Source organism: Aquarana catesbeiana, linkage group LG09 (assembly GCF_042186555.1).
Source record: "Aquarana catesbeiana isolate 2022-GZ linkage group LG09, ASM4218655v1, whole genome shotgun sequence".
Classification (NCBI taxonomy): Eukaryota; Metazoa; Chordata; class Amphibia; order Anura; family Ranidae; genus Aquarana; species Aquarana catesbeiana.
In genome coordinates, this window is record NC_133332.1 from 268,170,100 (window position 1) to 268,192,517 (window position 22,418).

The window sequence follows — 22,418 nt, forward strand, 5'->3', positions numbered from 1 at the left end:
GAGAGAGAGAGAGAGAGAGAGAGAGATAGATAGATAGATATAATATATATATATTATATATATATATATATATATATATATATATATATCTATCTATCTATTGAGATATAGATATAGAGATATATATATAGAGAGAGAGAGAGAGAGAGAGAGAAATATATATAGAGAGAGAGAGAGAAATATAGAGATAGGTAGATAGATAGATATAGAAATGTAAAACATTCTTTTGGAAGATTTGAAGTTATCTTAATTTTTTGGCTTTACATTTAGTTAGATAGTTTGAGATTTTGTTCCAGATATAGAGAGAGATCAAAGATTATTAACTATATTTTGAGATATTGATATCTATCTATCCGATATGTCTTTCTAATTTTAAATATTGAGGTAAAATAGGAACTCTACACAAACCACTTCATTACAAATGTTGGAAAATTACTATGTACTAAAATCTCTGTGTGCTAATTAGATTAATAATTTTTTGTTTCACATAGGGGAAAAATCACTCAGCCAACAACCAGAAGACAGTCCACCCCAAGCAAAAAATGATTGGGAAATAAGCCCAGTCCCATTGAGGATGTGGAGGAAGGAGAGGTGGGCGACATGGGCACCCCACCAGGTGAGTGTCTGACACACCAGCTTACGGTAATCTATGCATGGCTGCCTTTTATTTTATGTAATTTTTCTACTCTATTTTAGGTGATCTGGTTGTGCTTGAGTCAAGCAACAGCGCCACCCCCGAGGATGTTCATGAAGTTTGCGACATGGGCACCCCACCAGGTCAGTGTTTGAGACACCAGCTTTATGGTAAGGTAAACTTATGTGTGCATATTTCTAAACATATTTTTTTTTTCATTCCACTTTAGGTCCAACTGACTATTTCACCACAGACAGTGCCCAACGGCTAATTGCTCAAATCATGGCCTGGAATGGGGAGATCGATCAAATGCGGAATCGGCTGGATTGTATGCAGCAGGAAATGAAGGACATGATTGATGTTTTGGGTCGAATCTAAATGCCCTTTTTTAAACCCCAAAACATCAATCATGTCCTTCATTTCCTGTTTTGCTGACCCCATTCTGGGCCTTCTCTTTTTTTTTTTTGCCAGAACATAAATGGCTGTTTAACCTAATGTAAAAAAGGAGGGCTGTTTCTCGAAATACCTCAAAAATCCACAAAAAAATAAAAATGATTTTCAAAAAAACACAAAACAAAAAAAAAATAAAAAACTTGATTTAAAAAACCATAAAAAATAAAAAACTTGATTTTAAAAAAGCAAAAAAAATTAAAAACTTGATTTTAAAAAACCAAAAAAAATAAAAAACTTGATTTTAAAAAACCATAAAAAATAAAAAACTTGATTTTAAAAAAGCAAAAAAAATAAAAAACTTGATTTTAAAAAACCAAAAAAAATAAAAAACTTGATTTTAAAAAAGCAAAAAAAATAAAAAAACTTGATTTTAAAAAAGCAAAAAAAATAAAAAACTTGATTTTAAAAAAGCAAAAAAAAATTAAAAACTGATTTTAAAAAACCAAAAAAAATAAAAAACACTTGATTTTAAAAAACCAAAAAAAAAAATATACAAACTTTCTTAAAAAAAAATAATAAAAACAAAAATAACTTGCTAAAAAAAAAAAAACATAAACAAAAAAATTGCTTGAAAAAAAAAAAAAAAAAAAACACAAAACAAAACTTGATTTTCCCAAAACAAAAAAAAAAGCCTGTTTGTGAAAATCAAAAAGCCAAAAATATTTTTTTGTGGATTAGGTATAAATATTTAGATATAATTATATTTTGCTACATTATTAAGATATCATTCTATTTTTGTCTATGAACATTTTATACTAAATGCAGAACTGAATGCATAACAACCATTAATAAAAACATCTCCTTATAGGAATTAAATAAATGTGTGGTTTGTTATTTCAAGGCTCAGTATCATTTTAGTTATAATTGTAAAAAAGTTGTTTACAGTGGCAATGGAGCTTATTTAGACATTTAAAATTACAATACAGTTGGCACTACAACTGCTCGACCATAACCTAGGAGACAGCCCAAAAGAAAGGCAAGCAATAAATATAATGCAAGATTTCATCAATAATTTTTTTATTGTCAAAATTATATATCCTGGCCCATTGCAATGGCCCCCCTACCCATAAAATAATTAACATATTGCTGTCTAACTTGACGGGCACTTTGGGGGGCCAAGCCAGTACGGACAGTATCCAGGCCTGTAAGGTTGGCTTCTATTTGTCCGGCCTCAGGCCCAACTGTGCCTATATAATTTGGAGCATGCTTATTAAAAAGTTGTGCAGAATGCAGCACGATAAAATGATAAATTAAGTTTGTATTCCGCCAAATTAATGGCTGTTTGAAACAGGCGGAACCGGCTGGCCAGAATTCCAAACGCATTCTCAACCACTCTTCTAGCTCTGGCCAGCCGGTAATTAAAAACCCTCCTCTCCGGGGTGAGGGTTCTTTGGGGGAATGGCCTCATGAGGTGCTTGCTGAGAGCGAAGGCTTCATCGGCAATGAAGACAAAGGGGAGTCCTTCCACGTTATCCTCATCAGGTGGCAATCCCAGGCCACCACTCTGGAGACGCTGGCAGAACTCCGTCTGGGCAAATACTCCTCCATCCGACATCCGGCCATTCTTCCCCACGTCCACATATAAAAAATCATAGTGTGCCGACACCACCGCCATTAAAACAATACTGTGGAACCCCTTATAATTAAAATAATATGACCCCGAATGGGGTGGTGGCACAATGTGGACATGTTTCCCATCTATAGCCCCTCCACAATTGGGAAAGTCCCAACGGCTGGCAAAATGGGATGCCACAGTCTGCATTCCTGTGGCGTTGAAGGAAACTGGGAAATCAAACAAGAAAACCAAAATCAATTAATTTGGAAGCTAACATTGCAAGAAAATTAGACAATTAAAAACATTATTCCCCAGCATCAGTATATAACATTCAATAATTTAATTGTTCTGGAATAACTAATATGGAAAGGCACACTTATCAGATTGCTCACCCCCTCTGATGGAACATTGATTACATTTTAGGGGTTGTGAAATCCCTAAAAAAAATTACTTTTAGGACACGCAGGAATTTAGGGACTAAAAAGGCTACAAGACTGCAGTTGTCGCACTCTGCAGGTGCAGTTGCTAACCAGCTTACAGTAAATGAGGTAATGTAAAAAGGCATTCATGTTGCAAGGAGTACACAATCACATGCAAGGGCAATTAATGAAAACACTTTGAGGCTTGCATATGATTTGATGATGGAAATCAGCAGAGCTTCTGCTCATTTACTAAAGCACTGGAACAAATGCACTTGTAGAGTGCACATGCATTTTGCAAAGTGCAACATATATTTGCTTTAGACAAATCAACACCACAGAACATTCCAGCAAATTTTAACGAGGGTGGGGGTGGGGGGGTTGTGAAATCTAGATAATTGCTCATTAGCAGCAAACTATTTGGAGTGAGTTTAGGTGGGGGGGGGGGTGGGGTTGTGAAATCTAGATAATTGCTCATTAGCAGCAAACTATTTGGAGTGAGTTTAGGTGGGGGGGGGTGGGGTTGTGAAATCTAGATAAATGCTCATTAGCAGCAAACTATTTGGAGTGAGTTTAGGTGGGGGGGGGGTGGGGTTGTGAAATCTAGATAATTGCTCATTAGCAGCAAACTATTTGGAGTGAGTTTAGGTGGGGGGGGGGGTTGTGAAATCTAGATAATTGCTCATTAGCAGCAAACTATTTGGAGTGAGTTTAGGTGGGGGGGGGGGGGGGGGGTTGTGAAATCTAGATAATTGCTCATTAGCAGCAAACTATTTGGAGTGAGTTTAGGTGGGGGGGGGTGGGGTTGTGAAATCTAGATAATTGCTCATTAGCAGCAAACTATTTGGAGTGAGTTTAGGTGGGGGGGGGGTGGGGTTGTGAAATCTAGATAATTGCTCATTAGCAGCAAACTATTTGGAGTGAGTTTAGGTGGGGGGGGGTGGGGTTGTGAAATCTAGATAATTGCTCATTAGCAGCAAACTATTTGGAGTGAGTTTAGGTGGGGGGGGGTGGGGTTGTGAAATCTAGATAATTGCTCATTAGCAGCACACTATTTGGAGTGAGTTTAGGTGGGGGGGGGGGTTTGTGAAATCTAGATAATTGCTCATTAGCAGCACACTAAATACACTCAAACAAAATACATTCCAAATGAGTAGACTAGGTGGATATGTTCCCATCACTTCATGCTGGGAAGGTTATTGAAGGAAAATATACATGCATGACAAAAAATAACAGGAAAAAATCCAGCATGTGTGAGGATAAAAAGGGGACATTCACACTATATTGCAATGATGGTAAGTAGTGTTTGAAGCAAGAAATACATTATATTATCAAAGATTACATAAAAGAACATGTGATGCTAATAAAAGAAAAATATCTTACCTTAATATAGTCCTTCTGCAGGACCTGTATGATGGCAGAACAGGTCTCTGGGATAATGATCCCCAGAGCCTGGGGGAGATGCCTGTCGAGAACTTAAGGTCCTGCAGGCTTCTCCCTGTGGCCAAATACCGCAAGGTAGCGACCAGCCTCTGCTCCGGAGTGATGGCTTGCCTCATGCAGGTATCCTGCCTGCTGATATAGGGGGTCAGCAAAGCCAACAAACGGTCAAAAACGGGGTCCGTCATCCAGAGAAAGTTCCTGAAATCCTCAGGATTATTCTCACGGATCTCACGGAGCAAAGGCATGTGACAGAACTGGTCACGCTGAAGCAACCAATTCTTGGTCCATGACTCCTCCTCGCCCTGTTCATGGACTGGTCTTGGGCTGAAGAATAAACTACAGCACCAAGCACATACAATGCACGAGCTCTACGACGAGTACGTACAGGTAACATGCTTCAAAACGGTCGGCTGGTCAGAACGCACTAAACAGAACGCACTGAAGAACAGCAAGGCCTGTGAAGAACGACCTGAAAAATCAGGAACGAGCGGCCAATAAAACAAAGATTTCTCAATGCCAACTGACCAAACGCACTGAAAAGCAGATACAAACCTCACAAGCACAGACTGAACAACAGTTAAAACGAACTGAAAAATACGAGTCTCACAAGCGCGAATCGTCTCTCACCAAACGATATTGCAGCGGACAAATTGGACACCTAACTGATACTTTTGGGGGACATTAATACAGTGATCAGTGCTAAAATACAGTTAGGCCCATATATATTTGGACACAGGCACAATTTTCATACTTTTGGCTTTGTATGCCACAGAATAAAATTAAAACAAACAATCCAAATTAATTTGAAGTGCAGACTTTAGGCTTTAATTCAAGGGGTTGAACATAATTATCAAGTACAAATTTCAGGAACTGCGACCATTTTATGCACATTCCCCCTATTTTCAGGGGCTCAAATGTAATTGGACAAATTAATATAATCATAAATAAAATGTTCATTTTTAATATTTTTTTGAGAATTCTTTACTGGCGATGACTGCCTGAGTCTGGAACCCATGGACATTACCAAAGACTGGGTTTCCTCCTTTCTGATGCTTTGACAGGCTCTAACTACAGCTGTCTTCAGTTGTTCTTTGTTTGTGGTCTTTCTGCCTTTAGTTTTGCCTTCGGCAAGTGAAATGCGTGCTCAATTAGGTTAAGATCAGGTACTTGACTCAGCCATTGCAGAATATTCCACTTCTTTCCTTCAACAGTTCCTGGGTTGCTTTTACAGTGTGTTTTGGATCATTGTCCATCAGGCCCGGACTGGGACAAAAAATAGGCCCGGGCATTTTGGATTGAGCAGCCCATGACATGTTAACTGGCCCCTTCCCCACTCTCCACCCTGAAATATTCCCTGAGAGAGGGGAGGGGGAACCCAGCAGAGGTGTGGGGGGGTGAGGTGGAACCAGGAAAGAGCATGGGGGGATGGAGAGCACAGGGAAGAACCTTGAGAAATGGGGTGGGGCGAGAGCACAGGGAGGAGGGAGGTGGAGAGCACTGGGGGGGTGGCAGAAAGCATGGGGGAGGTGGAGAGCACTGGGGGGCGGCAGAGAGCATGGTGGAGAGCACTGGGGGGGCAAATAGCATGGGGGAGGTGGAGAGCACTGGGGGGCGGCAGAGAGCATGGTGGAGAGCACAGGGGGGGTGGCAAATAGCATGGGGGAGGTGGAGAGCACTGGGGGGTGGCAGAGAGCATGGGGAGGCTGGAGAGCACTGGGGGGTGGCAAAGAACATGAGGAGGCAAGAGATATGGGTGGTGTGGAGAGCCCAGGGGGGGCAGCAGAAATAAGCAGGATAGGAGAAGCGGTGGGGGTGGCTGCATATAGAACAATCATTCTATCCATCTTCCTCCTGGAGTCTCCTGCTTCTTCTCTACCTCTCGCAGGCATTCCGATACTGCAGGAGGAAGATGGAGAGAATGATTGTTCTATATGCAGCCGCCCTCACCGATCCTCCTATCCGGGGTTACAGGGGGGTTGCGGAGAGCACGGGGCTGCACTCATGTTTTCTGTTATCAAGCTTCAAGTTGTTAGCAGCAGGTGTCTGCACTGGCCCCTCCCCCTTCGCAGTCACGCCCCTGGCACCGACGGCTGACCTATACGGGCAGCCGCAGGGGGCTGAAGGCTTTTCATCTACCTCCACCCCCTCTATGTTTACGTCTCCCCGGCGCCAATGGACTGAGTTTAACTGGCAGCCAGGCGGCCGCAGAAAGTCTGCATGAGCGGCGCGGGCTCAAAGAGCCTTGTGCCCTGCAAGGACTTGCAGCCTGGCGGCCTTGGCGGCCATGGCCCACCGGGCAAGTGCCTGGCTTGCCCTATGGCCAATCCGGGCCTGTTGTCCATCTATACTGTGAAGCGCTGTCGAATCAACTTTGCTGCATTTGGCTGAATTTGGGTTGAATTCATCTGGCTGCTTCTGTCTTCTGTCACATCATCAATAAACACCAATGACCCAGTACCACTGGAAGCCATGCATGCCCATGCCATCACATTGCCTCCACCATGTTTTACAGATCACATTGTGTTCTTTAAATCATGAGCTGTTCCAAGCCTTCTCCACAATTTTTCAACCCATCATTCTGGTACAGATTCATCTTAGTTTCATCTGTCCAAAAAATGCTTTTCCAGAACTGGTCTGGCTTTTTTTGATGTTTTTGGCAAAATCTAATCTGGCTTTTCTATTCTTCAGGCTTATGAATGGTTTGCACCTTGTGGTGAACCCCCTGTTTTTGCTCTTGTGAAGTCTTCTCTTGATTGGAGACTTTGACAACGACACACCCACCTCCTGGAGAGTGTCCTTCACTTGTCTGGATGTAGTGAATGGGTTTTTCTTTACTAAAGAGAGGATCCTGCGATCATCCATCACGTCGTCCGTGGACGTCCAGGCCTTTTTATGTTGCTGAGCTCACCAGTGTGTTCTTCTTTTCTCAGAATGTACCAAACTGTTGATTTGGCCACTCCTAATGTTGCTGCTATGCCCCTGATGGATATGTTTTGTTTTGAAGCCTTACAATGCCAAATTTTTGGTAAAAAAATCCCAATAAGCGTATATTGATTGGTTTGCGCAAAAGTTATAGCGTCTACAACCTATGAGATAGATTTATGGACTTTTTATTTTCTTTTACTAGTAATGGCGGCGATCAGCATTTTTAAGCAGGACTGCGACATTGCAGCAGACAAATCTGACACTAAGTGCATATAAAACAATAAAACCAAAGCACTTGTAGTGAAAGTGAGATTAGAACACCAAGTTCATAAAACAAATAAACCAATGTCCAGTGCGTAGTGAGAAGAGACCCTTGATCGCTGTTCATAGGGAATGGTATGGAAAGGTGGAGAATAAGAAAACACCCATCATAGTGCTCCACCACCACCTGAAATGCAAGCCTGCCAAATAGCAAGCTCAATAAGCTTGTCAAAAAATCAAAAGTCGGATGGACATGGATCTGGAACGTCCCTCTGTATGGAAGAGGGGTTCCCCAGACGATGTTTCTGAGGGCACAGCGCAGTTTTTTTCTTTAAACAGGAACGCAGGAGATGTTTCTTGTGATGTCGACCAATGCGAAGGCAGAGCTCCTCTGGACTGGACGGCTTAAGTAGGCAGGACTGACGAGCAGGATATCAACAACAGCTGAGTAACTGTTGAGAGAGATGGGAGCTGGCAATTTGCCGACAGCTGAGCGGCCAGCTCAGAGAAGGAAGGGCTGAGCCCAGCCCTGATAGTAACCCCTCAACGATCCCTCCCTCTCAGAGGACCACCAGGCTTGAGGGAAAAACGTCTATGGAAATCACGGAGGAGGACAGGGGCATGTACGTCCGAGGATGAGACCCAAGAGCGTTCCTCCGGACCGTACCCTTTCCAATGCACCAGGTACTGTATGCGCCCACAGAAGCTACGGGAGTCAATAATGGACTGTACTTCATACTCCTCATGGTTCTCAACCTGTACAGGGTGAGGACGTGGCACCGAGGTGGTAAAGCGGTTGCAGACCAAAGGTTTTAATAAGGAGACATGAAATACATTCGAAATACGCATATTAGAAGGAAGGTCTAATGCGTAGGCCACTGGGTTAATCCTGCGAAGAATACGGAAAGGCCCAATAAACCGAGGTGCGAACTTCAGTGAGGGAACACGAAGTTGGAGATTGCGAGATGACAGCCAGACCCTGTCCCCAACCTGGTAGGAAGGCACAGGCAGGCGTCTGCGGTTAGCATGGAGTCTGTACCCATCATTAGCATGACGCAAAGCCTCCTGGACTTGTGCCCAAGTGGAACGAAGACCACGGACATGCTCCTTTAACGCAGGAATACTTTGCGGAGCAAACAAGTCAGGCAGCATGGAAGGTTGGAAACCAGAATTCGCCATAAACGGGGACAATCGGGAAGCAGAATTCAAGGCACTGTTGTGAGTAAACTCTCCCACGATAATAGGTCTGACCAGTTGTTATGATGGTCAGAAATATAGCAACGTAGGAACTGCTCCAAGGACTGATTGGTTCGTTCTGCTGCCCCATTAGACTGCGGGTGATACGCAGAGGAAAAAGCAAGCTGAATTCCCAAGTGCGCACAAAAGGCACGCCAGAAACAATCACCCTGGGTAAGCGAAAGATCTCCCAAGCAAAAATGGAAGCCAGTTCCTTAGAAGTGGGCAACTTCTTAAGTGGAATACAATGACATATCTTTGAGAACCGGTCAACCACCATAAGAATAACTGTGTTGCCCTGGGAGTTGGGTAACTCCACAATGAAATCCATAGACAGGTAGGTCCAGGGCCTCTCTCCATTGGGTATGGGTTGTAGGAGCACCACTGGAAGGTGATGAAATAACTTAGAATTGGATTATCTCATGGTGAAGAGCCCCTACGGCCATGGACAACGGAACCGTCTCATGAGTCACATGGGCAGGCTGTAGAGGTCTCCCGTCAAGAGCCTCAATGGCAAGTGGAGTGTCACGCAGCTGCAGTGGAATCGAGTGCTTCGATACAAAGGCAGCATCAATGAACAGGCCTGCAGACCCAGAGTCAATTAGAGCCTGTATCTCGACGGATGACACAGCCCAAGAAAGGGTGACCGAAACCAGGGGCTTATCCTTCTGGATGAATGCTATGATAAAGGGCGCTCCCAATACAATCATTAAAAATACAAAAAGTGATTTATACAAATAGTATGTATACATTCAAAACCGTGTATAAACGTGTATTAGTGAATGGCTTCACTTTATACATGTGCACAAATGTTTCAGAAAAAATTAATTAATATATTTATAATTGCTCAAACAAATATATCATGAAAAGTTCAAAACAGCTCCAAAATTCTTTCTAAATGACTCCACTCCAACACCATGTGAGAAATAAAATGTTCCAAATAATATTTGTGACTTTTCACCCAAAGTGACAACAAATTGCGCTCACCAGATGGCCCTGGCCAGGAAGTGGCCATAAAACACGAAATACCACCTCAAATCCTGGAAACCATTCAACGATCTTTTTCCAATCAAGCGTTCACATGTATGGTGAACTTGGTCGAATAAGCCTGGGGACAGCCAGATGAAATCCTTGTTATCTATCCTCCGCTCCAATCTCCCACATCTCCTCATATCCTGGAAACCATTTAATGATCTTTTTCCAATCATTCATTCACATGTATGGTGAACGTGGATGAATAAGCCCGGGAATAGCCAGATCAAATCTTTGTTATCTATCCTCCGCTCCAATCTCCCACATCTGAAAAGCAAGCTCCGCCAAAAAGAGCCAGGGAAGGCAGATATCGTGTAGTATAATTTGTTTATTATTTAAAAATGTCACTTACAATATTTAAAGCAGGGGAGTGCATCAGTATATCGGAAACACCTAGTGCAGTGGAAGTCCGTTCAGACAGCACTATCTGACTAACGGTGTATGCTATGCATTAGGCTACCCCCCAGCGAAAGTGACATGGAGTGTGTGTCAGACCTAGCTTCTATGCATTTCGTATTCCAGCACGCGTCATCAGTAGGGATGAGCTTCTAGATCGAGTCAAATCCATGTTCGACTCAAACATCGTATGTTCGACCGTTCGTCTCTTCCTACTGACAGGCAGGCAGGTGTTTTTACAGTATTTACAGCTACCTGAAGAAAATTGCTGGTGTTCTTCTGACCCTTTTAGTCCTATTAGCTATATTTGCAGTTAGTGTAGTGCGTTCTCTGCACAGTGTGCACCTAAAGCTACCTGAAGGAAATTGGTGGTGTTCTTCTGATCCTATTAGTACCGCAGGCAGCTGCAGTATTTACAAGTTAGTGTAGGGCGTCCTCTGCACAGAGTGCACCTAAAGCTACCTGAAGAAAATTGGTGGTGTTCTTCTGATCCTATTAGTACCGCAGACAGCTGTAGTATTTACAAGTCAGTTTAGTGTGTCCTCTGCACAGTGTGCACCTAAAGCTACCTGAAGAAAATTGGTGGTGTTCTTCTGAACCTATTAGTACCGCAGGAAGCTGCAGTATTTACAAGTTAGTGTAGTGCGTCCTCTGCACAGTGTGCACCTAAAGCTACCTGAAGAAAATTGGTGGTGTTCTTCTAATCCTATTAGTACCACAGGCAGGCAGCTGCAGTATTTACAGTTAGTGTACTGTGCCCTCTGCACAGTGTCCACCTAAAGCTACCTGAAGACAATTGCTGTTGTTCTGCTCCTATTAATACCACAGGCAGGCAGCTACAGTATTTACAGTTAGTGTACTGCGTCCTCTGCACAGTGTGCACCTAAAGCTCCCTGGAGACAATTGCTGTTATTCTGCTCCTATTAATACCACAGGCAGGCAGCTGTAGTATTTACAAGCTTGTGTAGTGTGTCCTCTGCACAGTGTGCACCTAAAGCTACCTGAAGACAATTGCTGTTGTTCTGCTCCTATTAATAACACAGGCAGGCAGCTACAGTATTTACAGTTAGTGTACTGTGCCCTCTGCACAGTGTGCACCTAAAGCTAACTGAAAAAAAATTGGTGGTGTTCTTCTGATCCTATTAGTACCACAGGCAGGCAGCTGCAGTATTTACAGTTAGTGTACTGCATCCTCTGCACAGTGTCCACCTAAAGCTACCTGAAGACAATTGCTGTTGTTCTGCTCCAATAATACCACAGGCAGGCAGCTACAGTATTTACAGTTAGTGTACTGTGTCCTCTGCACAGTGTGCACCTAAAGCCACCTGAAGAAAATTGGTGGTGTTCTTCTTATCCTATTAGTACCGCAGGCAGCTGTAGTATTTACAAGTTAGTGCAGTGCGTCCTCTGCACAGTGTGCACCTAAAGCTACCTGAAGACAATTGCTGTTGTTCTCTTCCTATTAATACCACAGGCAGGCAGCTACAGTATTTACAGTTAGTGTACTGTGTCCTCTGCACAGTGTGCACCTAAAGCTACCTGAAGACAATTGCTGTTGTTCTGCTCCTAATAATACCACAGGCAGGCAGCTACAGTATTTACAGTTAGTGTACTGTATCCTCTGCACAGTGTGCACCTAAAGCTACCTGAAGAAAATTGGTGGTGTTCTTCTGATCCTATTAGTACCACAGGCAGGCAGCTGCAGTATTTACAGTTAGTGTACTGTGTCCTCTTCACAGTGTGCACCTAAAGCTACCTGAAGAAAATTGGTGGTGTTCTTCTGATCCTATAAGTACTGCAGGCAGCTGTAGTATTGACAAGTTAGTGTAGTGCGTCCTCTGCACAGTGTGCACCTAAAGCTACTTGAAGAAAATTGGTGGTGTTCTTCTGATCCTATTAGTACCACAGGCAGCTTCAGTATTTACAAGTTAGTGTAGTGTGTCCTCTGCACAGTGTGCACCTAAAGCTACCTGAAGAAAATTGGTGGTGTTCTGAACCTATTAGTACCGCAGGCAGCTGTAGTATTTACAAGTTAGTGTAGTGCGTCCTTTGCACAGTGTGCACCTAAAGCTACCTGAAGAAAATTGGTGGTGTTCTTCTGATCCTATAAGTACCGCAGGCAGCTGCAGTATTTACAATTTAGTGTAGTGTGTCCTCTGCACAGTGTGCACCTAAAGCTACCTGAAGACTATTGCTGTTGTTCTGCTCCTATTAATACCACAGGCAGGCAGCTACAGTATTTACAGTTAGTGTACTGTGTCCTCTGCATAGTGTGCACCTAAAGCTACCTGAAGACAATTGGTGGTGTTCTTCTGGTCCTATTAGTACCGCAGGCAGCTGTAGTATTTACAAGTTAGTGTAGTGCGTCCTCTGCACAGTGTGCACCTAAAGCTACCTGAAGACAATTGCTGTTGTTCTGTTCCTATTAATACCACAGGCAGGCAGCTACAGTATTTACAGTTAGTGTACTGTGTCCTCTGTACAGTGTGCACCTAAAGCTACCTGAAGAAAATTGGTGGTGTTCTTTTGATCCTATTAGTACCACAGGCAGGCAGTTGATTCTGCTAGCTGCAGTATCAGTATATATATACATCCCAGCTTTGTGCAGCTACATCTCACTGCAGGCCATTAGTATGTCTGGAAGGCCAACAAGGAGAGGCAGACAGTCACAAGCCAATAAAAGAGGGCAAGCAGGCTCTGTGTCTAGAGGCAACAGTGCTGGTCGTGGAGACGGTGCATCCTCATCAGCACGTGGCCGTGGGACACGCTTCTCCTTTTTTTCGGCAGCTGACCGTGTTGAGCCGCAACATGTGGAAGACTTGGTAGAGTGGATGACCAAGCCGTCCTCATCCTCCTCATCCTCTCTCACCCAGGCTCAGGGTACTTTGTCTGGCAAAGCAGCTGCCAACGCGGCCTCTTCCCTTGGCTCAATGGCATCAGTCACTCCTTCCCTAGCCCCACCATGTCCTCCTGAGGGTTCCCCCGAACTGTTTGACCACAGTGTTGGGTACATGCTCCAGGAGGATGCCCAGCATTTTGAAGGCTCCGATGATGGTACCCAGCTAGAGGAAGGCAGTAACGTGAGCCCAGAGAGAGGGGGTGCCCAAGAAGGACAGCAATCTGGCAGTCATGTTCCCCCAGCTGCAGCATACTGCCAGCTTTGATCCAGTGATGAGGAGGGAGGGGATGATGAGGTCACTGACTCCACGTGGGTGCCTGATAGGAGAGAGGAGGAGGAGGAGGCACATCTCCAATGAGGCAGGATGCGCTCCAGGGGCCAGCTTAGGGGCAGCACACTGACTGCATCACACCGCAGAGCTCCACATGTGCAGGGCGCTGCTGTCTCTGCGCGTTATTCCAAAAGTTCTTCGGTGTGGGCCTTTTTTGAGATGAATGCATCAGATCCCACCACTGCTATTTGCAACATATGTCTCAAGCGTATCTCGCGTGGCCAAAACACCACCCGCTTGGGTACCACATGCTTGACCAGACATATGTTGACCTGCCATACAGTTCGTTGGCAATCGTACCTAAAAGACCCACACCAAAGAACAAAGTGGACCTCTCCTTGCTCCTCATCAGCTGGGATTTCCAACCCCACTATACCTTCAGTCCTCTCTGAAACCTGCACTGAGAGGAATGAAGGTGTAGAATTAGGTGTGTCACAGCCAAGTACTTGCGGGCAATCTGCTATCGGTACACCGACGTCAGATTGTACCAGGCAAATTTCCCTGCCCCAGCTGCTGCACCGGCGAAAGAAGTTCGCTCCCAGCCATCCACATGCCCAGCGGTTGAATGCTAGCTTGGCTAAATTGCTAGCACTTCAACTGCTGCCTTTTCAGTTGGTAGACTCTGCCCCATTCCGTGAGTTTGTGGAATGTGCGGTTCCTCAGTGGCAGGTTCCCAAACACCACTTTTTCTCACGGAAGGCGATTCCGGCTTTCTACCAGCATGTGGAAGGCAATGTCTTGGCCTCGCTGGACAGGGCGGTCAGCGGTAAGGTGCATACCGCTGACTCATGGTCCAGCAGGCATGGACAGGGACGTTACCTATTTTTCACCGCGTACTGGGTGACTCTTCTGGCAGCTGGGAAGGATGCAGGACAGGGTGCAGTAGTGTTGGAGGTTGTTCTGCCACCATGCCTCCAAAATTCTACTAGTGGTGATTCTGCCACACCTCTTTCCTCCACCCCCTCCTCTTCTTCTTCCTCCATGACCTCTTCCTGTGCTGATTTGTCCTCGGAACCAGCGGTGCTCCGTAGGCGTTCAAGGGGCTACGCAAGCACGCAGGCAAAAAGATGCCATGCGGTGCTTGAGCTGGTGTGCTTGGGGGACAGGAGCCACACTGGGGCAGAGATTCTGTCAGCTCTGCAGGGGAAGGTTCAGAGGTGCTTGACGCCACGCCAGCTTAAGCCAGGTATGGTGGTTTGTGACAAAGGCACCAGCCTCCTTCTTTCCTCCGTCCAACAGGGACAACTGACCCATGCGCCCTGTTTGGCTCACGTCCTTAACTTGGTGGTGCAGCGGTTGTTGGGCAGGTACCCGGGCTTACAGGATGTCCTAAGGCAGGCCAGGAAAGTCTGTGTGCATTTTCGCAGATCATATATTGCCAGTGCTCGGCTGGCTGACCTCCGAAAGGAATTTAACCTGCCCAAGAACCGCCTAATCTGTGACATGCCCACCAGGTGGAACTCAACGTTGGCCATGCTGCATCGGATGCACACGCAGCAGAGGGCCATGAATGAGTACCTATGCGACTATGGCACCAGGACAGGGTCAGGGGAGCTTGTTTTTTTTTCCCTATGCCAGTGGGCTATGATCAGGAATGCATGCACTGTCCTGTCACCATTTGAGGAGGCCACGAGGATGGTGAGCAGTGATAGTGCATGCATCAGTGACACTGTCCCTCTTGTCCACCTATTGGAGCACACGCTGCGTGGAATAATGGACAGGGAACTTGAGGCAGAACAGAGTCAGGAAGAGGAGGACTTCCTTTGCTCTCAAGGCCCCCTTTGTCCAAACAGTGTTCCTGCGTGCCCGCGATCACACAGGAAGAGGAGGAGGAGGAGGAAGATTGTGTCAGCATGGAGGTGGAGCCTGGCACTCAGAATCAGCAGCAGACTTCAAGGGATCGTTTACAGTCCGAAGAAACCCATGAACTTGTACGTGGCTGGGAGGAGATGGCTGCGGATCATGTCGTTCTTAATGACTCAGAGGACTCTGGATCGAATGCCTAAGCAAGCCTACACTGCATGGCCTCCCTGATCCTGTGGAAGGATCCTCGTATTCGTGGTATCAAGGGGAGGGATGATTACTGGCTGGCAACCCTCCTTGATCCACGTTACAAGGGTAAGGTTGCAGACCTTATCTTGCCATTGCAGAGGGAGCAGAGCATGAAACATCTTCGGGAGGCCTTGCAGAAAGGTTTGTGCAATGCGTTTCCAGAGCCTGGGAGGTTACAATTTCCTGGTCCTCCTGGACAACGTGTTGCTGAGGCTTCAGTCAGTCACAGAAGGAGCAGTGGAGAAGGTGGCTGTCTGACCAATGCAAAATTCTATAATGGGGGAATTGGCGCTGTTCAACCATATATGCACTGGATATTGATCATAAATATATGAATAAGTGTAAAAAAGTGTAAAAAATAAATAAGTGAAATAATCCTGCAGCAATATGCTATATATTAAAGTGCAAAGTGCTCTACCATATGTAATCTAACATATTAATAAATAATAATCCATGAACAATCCAGACTGTGATAAAAAACAACAAGTGGTAAAAAATCATTTAAAACCAATCTGAACCACTACAATAAAGTGTCCAGCATTGGTGTGCAAAATGTCCAATTAGTGAGCGGAGTGATGATGGAAAAACCAGTGTCCCAAAAAAACTCAATATAGTCTTAAAAAAACGGTGATGTGTCCATCAAATTAAATGACAATATTCTTGATGTGGCAAGTGCTCCCCGTCTTCCACTGCACCCCTCACTCACCAGAATGCCCAACCCCTGCAGGGGTAACAGGCGTGTAGTTAAATTCCAGCAGTGATGAACCTTGGTGACAGTCCTCAGCCCAATAGCCATCCTTCCCCTCTCTGATATCGTGATCTCCTCTGATAGATCCCCAGCGTTAAGCATCCATCTTAAGTTCACTTAGCATCAGCCTCTTGCAGTTCCTGTACAGCAGAGTTCAGACTGGGAGAAGAAGAAAGAGTTCATGTGCTGAACAGGAACATAACGATGGGAGGAGAAAACAGAGTGACAGAGGGATGAGCTTGTTAGTGTGCTGCTTCTAATTTACTGTTCAGTCAAAGTCTGGGGATAGACTAATGACAGCCTAGACACCAATGACCAATGAGTTCAGACAATTTTTTAGTCCGCAGCCCCAAGGTCTGATCAGTTCCAGCAACCATCGCCAGCGTCTGATTCACATGGTGCAGGATTACCTAGGGGCAAGATCAGACTTGGACACCTTTCCCACCGAAAATCCTCTGGGTTACTGGGTCTTAAGGATGGATCACTGGCCGAGCTTGCACTGTATGCAATTGAGCTACTGGCCTGTCCTGCATCCAGCGTTCTTTCGGAACACACATTCAGTGCTGCTGGAGGCTTTGTAACCGATCACAGGGTGCGCCTGTCCATCGAATCGGCCAATCAGCTGACCTTCATAAGAATGAATCAGTCTTGGATCACCAGCTACCAAGCACCTGATGCTGATGTAACCGACTGATTTTTTTTTTTTAATGTGAGATCCCTTCAATACTGCCTATGCTGATGCTGAGTGACTATCCTGTTATGCTGAGTCACAATCCTCTTCCTCCTCAATTTTCATGCTGATAGCTTGTAAGAACATTTTTGGTTCTGGGCACCGCCACCAGTGGCCAAGGCCCAATTTTTCTGCCCCTGTTTAACAGGGGCGTGTAATTACAATTTTTGATGCAATACTTTGCAGCAGGGCTCATTTCTGCGTTCCAACTAGTGTATCTGTGAGGGGTTGCAGTGTTGTGGCACCAACACCAGTGCCCAAGGCCCAAATTTTCAGCCCCTGTTTAACAGGGGCATATAATTACAATTTTTGATGCAATACTTTGCAGCAGGGCTCATTCATGCGCTCCAACTAAATAGTGCTCCAAAAATGCCGCTGCCCATTGAAATGAATGGGCAGCACTTCCAAAACACCTTAAAAGTGATTTGAAAGCGGGTCTTTTTTCCTTTATTTTACGGTCACATTGTCACGTGACCTTAAAAAAAACGGCCCACTAGCACCCAAAAAGCTCCACAAAAGCACCACAAAAAGGACCGCCGCTTTAGCAGCGCTTCAGTGTGAAAGTACCCTTAGGGTTAAGATTAGCCCTAATGATTACCGCTAACCCCATAGTTGCCAACAGTCCCGATTTTCCCGGGACAATCCCGATTTTGGGACCCTCGTCCCGATCGGAGGCTGTCCCGAATCGGGATTTTTATCATGAAAATCGGGAATGTTTGTTAACTATATACAGGAGGAGGGTGTTAACTATATACAGGAGGGGGCTTAGCTATATACAGGAGGAGGGGGGTTAGCTATATACAGGAGGAGGGGGGTTAACTATATACAAGAGGGAGGGGTTAGCTATATACAGGAGGAGGGGGGTTAACTATATACAGGAGGAGGGGTGTTAGCTATATACAGACGGAGGGGGGTTAACTATATACAGGAGGGGGAGTGTTATCTATTTACAGAAGGGGGAGGGTTAACTATATACAGGAGGGGGGTTAATTATATACAGGAGGGGGGAGGGTTAACTATGTACAGGAGAGGGGAGGGTTAACTATATACAGGAGTGGGGGTTAACTATTTACAGGAGGGGGTTAACTATTTACAGGAGGGGGGGTTAACTATGTACAGTAGGGGTTACTATGTACAGTGGGGGGAACTATGTACAGGGGGGGATACTATGTACAGGGGGGGGTAACTATGTACAGGGGGGGTAACTAGTTACAGGAGGGGGTTAACTATTTACAGGAGGGGGGGTTAACTATGTACAGTAGGGGTTACTATGTACAGTGGGGGTAACTATGTACAGGGGGGGATACTATGTACAGGGGGGGTAACTATGTACAGGGGGGTGACTAGGGGGAGAGGGGAAACTATGTACAGGAGGAGGGGGTAACTATGTACTGGGGGGTAACTATGGCTCTGCCTGGGACACTGATTTAAGGACTGAGGCTGGGAACACTGGTGTAAAGACTGACTCTGCTGGTGGTACCTGATGCAAGGAGGGACTCTGCTGGGGGAACCTGATGCAAGGAGGGATTCTGCCGGGGGCACCTGATGCAAGGAGGGACACTGTCGGGGGCACCTGATGCAAGGAGGGACTCTGCCAGGGGCACCTGATACAAGGACAGACTCTGCTGGGGACACTTGATGCAAGGACAGACTCTGCTGGGGACACCTGATGCAAGGAAGGACTCTGCTGGTGGCAGGCGACGTGGCTAGTGACACGCTCAGGGATCCCACTGATTCGGCATTATGGTGAGTTGAATTATTTCATTTTATATTACAATGTAATAATAGAAATAATGCACTTCAATCATCCTGACACTATAACAACCATGGTGCCAGGATGATTGAAGTGCTAACACCAGGTGTTTGGAGTATCTTTATCTGCTGATTGTTAAACTTTCTAGAATACACATATTTCTATTGATGTGTAGGATCTGGGCCTGCTGTCCCTCCATTCCTCTCTCCCCCTTTCCCTCTCCAGCCCTCATTCATCTCAGACTCTAACCACACCCCCTTTGAGCCACGGCCATTTAAGCCACGCCCATAATTTCACGTAAACCACGCCCATACCTCGCCACGGTGCACGGTTCCTTTTTTTGCTATGCCACGCCTACAAACGCATGCCCCTGCCCCCTAATTATTATACGGCTCCGCCTACAGCCAAGAAAGTGTCCCACAAATTTTTTTTGCAATGTTGGCAACTATGTAACCACAACTTGTGACATTGAACTATGTAACCATGTTGGCAACTATGTAACCACAACTTGTGACATTGAACACGTAAAGGTTCCTGCACTACTTTGATGTGACCGTGATGCAAATTGAGTGCCAGAGAATGTAAAGCGAACATAAACAGAACTGTTATACTTTCCCATTAGCATAAAAAAAAAAAAGGCGGATGCAAAATAGAATAAAAAAACGCAAGTTCAAAAATGCACCGAAAAACGCATCAATCACAACACACATAGGTGTAACAAAATGTCCGCTTGCACCCGTCCCACTCTATCCTTACTGTGGGCGAGTGCGGGGTGTAGCAAGATGGCGGAAAGGGAATGTCACTTCCGTTACATATTCTGTCCGGTCGCCTAATCTGATGAAACACCGCCAGTGTTTCATCAGATTAGGCGACCCGTTAGTATGTGTAACGGAAATGATGTTCCATCGCGCCATCTTGCTACACCCCGCACTCCTCCACACTAAGGATACACTGAGAAGGCGGCAAGCGGACATCTTGTTACACCCACCGGAGTTTTGCATTTTACACTTATTTTTAACTGTAAACTGTGGTTATATAGTGAATACAGTACTCTAGGTACAGTACTTAGAACTCCGTCTGACTGTTTACATGTTGCATTTTAAATGCAGCGGCAAGCCTGCTGATCTCACAGGTTTGCTAATCGGACAGAAGTCCGCTGCTTTCAAAATTCAACATCAAAACATTTACACGGAGTTCTAAGTACTGTATTTCACTATATACACTCAGTTTACTGTTACAAAAAAAAAATGTAAAATGCAAAACTCCGGTGGGTGTAACAAGATATGCACTTGCCCCCTTCTCAGTGCATCGTTATGGTGGAGGAGTGTGGGGTGTAGTAAGATGGCGGCGACGAAACGTCACTTCTGTTACACATTCTGACAGGTCGCCTAATCTGACGGAACACTCCTAAACTCGCGCAAGCGTAATGACTCCTCATAGACTCTGCAGACATTGACGCGCTCTTTCTACGTTTTCCGTGACCTCTCCGCCTCTCTTTCAGTCAGCCAATGGGATAGGAGCTTCACCTGACACAGACGCTCTGGTGACCTCATTAGGCACATCCTCTGTACAGCTGGAAAAAAAGAGAGAGAGAGGCTATACCGGAGATTGGAGAGAACAGAGCCGGATTACAGGTGGGCTGCCCTCATAACGCTGTCTGTCTGTCTGGTTGGTCTGCTCTGGTAATGTTCCACCTCCAGCCCTGGTGGTCAGACAGTCCTGTCTGTCAGAATGTATTGTGCAGCTGTGATGGAACTTCAAGTCAATTCAATCGCTCTTGTTTTCTTTTACCACAGCTTCATTGTAACGAGTAGGGAGAAGAGTATGGCCAATTAACTTCAAGTATAACTAAAGGAGAACTTTTTTCAGGTTTGGGTGTCAGAGCCGATTGGGGGTTAGGACCTCTGTCGGGTTATTAACCACTTGAAGACCAGGCTTTTTTTTCTGACACGTTTTGTTTGCAAGTTTAAATCAGAATTTTTTTGCTAGCAAATGACTTATAACCCCCAAAAGTTATACACTGTTTTATCTTTTAGCAGAGACCCTAGGCCTAGTGAATAAAATGGCGATCGTTGCAATGTTTTATGTCACACGGTATTTGCAAATTTTTTTTTTGGGGGGGGGGGGGATACACATTAATGAATTAAAAAAACAAAACACAATAGTTACCGCAATATTTTTTTTTTTTTAATATGAAATGAAGCTGCACAGATGACTTCCAAGTCGCACTGACATGCAGCTTTGAAACTTGTGCAATTTCAAAACTGCAGCCAATGTGAACGAGGGCTAAGGGCTCGTTTACATTTGCTTTTAGGGTTTGTAAACCCTCGTGTTTTTTCACCTTAATGCATCAGATGCATTAAGGGCTCCTTCACACGGACGTGTCCGTGTACGGCGCCCGCTCTGCTCAGCGGGGGATCGTTCCGACGATCCCCGCTGAGCAGGCAGATGACAGGTCTGTCTCTGCACACTGTGCAGCGATGGACCTGTCAGAGCGCCGCTCTCCCCTATGGGGGATCGGATGAAAACAAACCGTAGAGTCCGTCACCCGATCCGCAGACGGATGGACAAGTAGGTTTTTCCTCCGTTACACTTGTTCGGATCGGAGCGGGTCGGATGTCAGCGGACATGTCAACACTGACATCCGACGCTCCATAGAGGTCTATGGAGCGTCCGTTTAGGTCCGCCTAAAAAACTGACAGTCGGACCTGAACGGATCGTCCGTGTGAAAGAGGCCTTAGGTGAAAAGCTGCCAGTCACCAGCCCAATGATGCGGGGGCGAGTCCTGCATTCGTGTCTATGGACGCAATTGCTGGATCTGGGAGCGCGCCGACAAGGTAACCCCCCAGGAGAGCACTTCTCCTGGGGGGGGGGGGGTTATCTGATAAGAGGAGGAGCCGCGAGAGCCACAGAGGGACCTCAGAAGTTAGTGTTCGGGGCCACTCTGTGCAAAACGAACTGCACAGTGGAGGCAAGTATGACATGTTTGTTATTTAAAAAAAAAAAAAAAACGCAAACCTTTACAATCATTTGCTGCCAGTATAACATACTTTTACTGTGGCACTGCTGCCCCTGATCACGTACCTAGTACGTGATCCAACACGTCTGGGGAACGCATGCGCGCTGCTGGCGACCCGCTCCGGCTGTGATTAACAGCGGGAGCTGATTTACGGGTACCGCGTACTCTGTTCACCGGCACCCGCCATTCATTCAGCACAGAGGCAGAATGGTGATCTGCCTATGTAAACAGCAGATCGGCATTCTGTCAGTAGGGGAGACGTGGATCCTGCGTTCCTGCAAAGCAGGGACAAGGATCCATGTCTCCCCCTAGTAAAATCACCTCCCACACTGTGCAAACACACCAGCTAGCTGCACAGTTAAAGAGGGAGTCCATCTGAAAAAAAATTATTAAAAGCCAGCAGCTACAAATACTGCAGCTGCTGACTTTTAATAAACGGACACTTGCTTGTCTAGAAGTCCAGCAATGTCGGAAGCCGAGCAATAGCTCGGCTCTCGGCTGCTGCCACCACCATTCTCAGTGAGGGAATAAG

The 22,418-nt window shown here is 45.6% G+C and overlaps 1 protein-coding gene across 6 annotated transcripts in view; it reads left to right on the plus strand.

Annotated features, from left to right (window-relative positions):
* Nucleotides 1-20,351: 20,351 nt before the first annotated feature.
* The window catches only part of GOLGA1 (golgin A1), a 271,860-nt gene continuing 269,793 nt past the window's right edge, over nt 20,352-22,418 (plus strand). For all 6 annotated transcript variants that reach the window (XM_073600326.1, XM_073600327.1, XM_073600329.1 and 3 more), the window contains exon 1: nt 20,352-20,501. The gene's annotated coding sequence lies outside the window, so the exon portion shown is untranslated. The remainder of the gene's footprint in view (nt 20,502-22,418) is intronic.